We start from the raw sequence: 2,500 nt of genomic DNA, 5'->3' as shown, positions 1-2,500 counted from the left end.
AAATACTAAAACTTGGAAAGTAGAAGAGGTAGCACGCTTGAAGGGGCTTTGGGAAATATTTAAAAACCATAAACATCCCAATAAAGAAATTAGCAAATTCCTCACCACAAAAACGATCGACCAAATAAAGTATCAAAGAAAAAAATTAAATTTAATTGGTGAGGAAAGCCCCCAAGATGCTACCTCACTGGCAACAGAGGGAGGGTGCGATCTCGTTAGTTCAGGCAATGCCAGCTTTGGCTCGCCTGTAGGCCGCAACGAGAGCGAGCTTGCCCAAGAGTGGAAGCTCTTACTTAAAGATGAAATTAGTAAGCCAACCGAGGTGCCCCCTATTTTAAAGGAGGTTTACAGTCGGTTGATGTCAATCTGGGATGAGTACCAAGATGATCGAGAATCCCTAACGGAGAGACTCGATCACTTTATACGCACAGCTCTATACGAGCTTATAAATAAACTTAAAAACCAACTGGATAAAAAGAAAACTAAAAGACCAAGAGCAGCCAAAAATTCTAAAAGAAACAATAGAAACTCCAGGAAGCGATTCTCATACGCTCGTTGCCAGGAGTTATTCCATGAGTGCCCAAGGAGACTGGCTGATGCCGTGGTCAATAATGATCAGGCATATCTCGAACCAGCCAGGCAACCTCCCGGATCTGAGGAAGTGAGGGGGCTTTACGATAAGCTGTGGGGACAAGTGGGTACCACATATGTCCCGATTCCAGTTACGAGGGCCCCCAAACTATCCCTATCCGAGATCTTCCCGCCGATAACGGCTGAGGATGTGGGGGAGAGAATCGGCAAAATTAGAAAGAAAGCTGCAGCAGGACCGGATGGATTGCAAAGTGATCATTTAACCATCCCCGGCCTGCCTATCATAATGGCAAAAATTTACAATATACTATTATATTACTCTTATTTTCCCTCCGTATGGAAGGAGAATAGAACAACTCTCATTCCTAAATTAAATAAGCCAAGCAGCTCGGTCGAGAACTGGAGACCCATTACTATTAGTCCGATTTTAGGCCGAATCTTCTCCTCCATTATCGACGGGAGGATAAGAAAAGGCGCTGTATTGAATATGAGACAAAAGGGCTTTACATCCGAAAACGGATGTAAAATTAATATCGAATTGTTTAATTCAGCCCTAAACTATAGCAAAATAAATAGCGGTGGGATATTCACTATTGTGGATATCTCAAAAGCTTTCGATACAGTGCCTCATGTAGCTTTAAAACCTTGTCTGGCAAAAAAGGGTGTGCCCGCCCCTATCGTCGACTTAATTGACGAAATGTATAATAATATCAAAACTACTATTAAAACTAAAGATGGCGGGGTCGAGATCATGATCCGCCGAGGAGTTAAGCAAGGCGACCCCCTATCGCCCTTACTTTTTAATTTATGCCTAGAGCCACTGCTGGATGAAATTGAGACACAAACTAGTGGAATCAATGTTAGTCAGAATCGAAAAGTCTCAGTTCTGGCCTTCGCTGACGATATTGTATTACTTGGAGCGGACGCGAGGGAAGCGCAACACCAAGTAGACATCCTTGCCGACTATTTGTTAAGCCTCCAAATGAATCTCTCAATTGAAAAATGCCAAACCTTCGAGGTTGTGGCCAAAAAAGATACCTGGTTCATTAAAGAACCAGGACTTAAATTCGGGAATCAATCAATGCCCAATGTAGATCCCGATGAGGCTTTCAAATACCTGGGCGCCAAAATCGGTCCCTGGAAAGGCGTCCATTGTGGTGTTATTGTTCCAGAACTTCTGAGCGTGGTGAAAAGGGTGAGGAAACTCTCCCTTAAGCCGGGCCAGAAGCTGGAACTTCTAACTAAATACATCTTCCCTCGCTATATTTACCATCTACTTGTAAGTCCGCCAAGTGATACCGTGCTCAAACTACTAGACAGCGAGGTCAGACAGGAAATTAAAATTATTCTACACCTCATGCCTTCCACTGCCACAGGCTTCTTTTACACTCCAAAGGCCTGTGGAGGATTGGGAATACCGAGATTTGAACACATAATCAAACTCGGTATCCTAAAAAGTGCAATAAAGATCGCTAACTCGATCGATCCAGCAGTCGCTGGCCTTGTCGACGAAGCAGCCAATAAAAAGCTAAAGCAAACGGCCAACTCCTTGCGGATCAATTGGCCAGCCTCCTTGGAGGATATTGAGAAAGCTCGCAAACGTTTAAGGAAAGAGCATATCAGCCAATGGGCTGATCTAAAATGCCAGGGACAAGGCGTCCCTGATTTCATTAAAAACCATACTGGCAACTTGTGGCTTGAGGACCATAGTCTGCTCAAGCCATCGAGACTCATCGATGCCCTTCGATTGAGAACTAACACCTTTGGTACAAGATCGGTGCTGGCACGGGCCGACAAAAACATTGATATAACATGTCGAAGATGTAGAGCCCAGCCCGAGACCCTTGGACACATACTTGGGCTGTGTCAGCACACCAAAGGCTTAAGAATCAAGAGGCACGACGAGGTC

Source organism: Bombus affinis, unplaced genomic scaffold (genome assembly GCF_024516045.1).
Source record: "Bombus affinis isolate iyBomAffi1 unplaced genomic scaffold, iyBomAffi1.2 ctg00000082.1, whole genome shotgun sequence".
Taxonomy (NCBI): Eukaryota; Metazoa; Arthropoda; class Insecta; order Hymenoptera; family Apidae; genus Bombus; species Bombus affinis.
Note: the sequence above shows the minus strand (reverse complement) of the source record.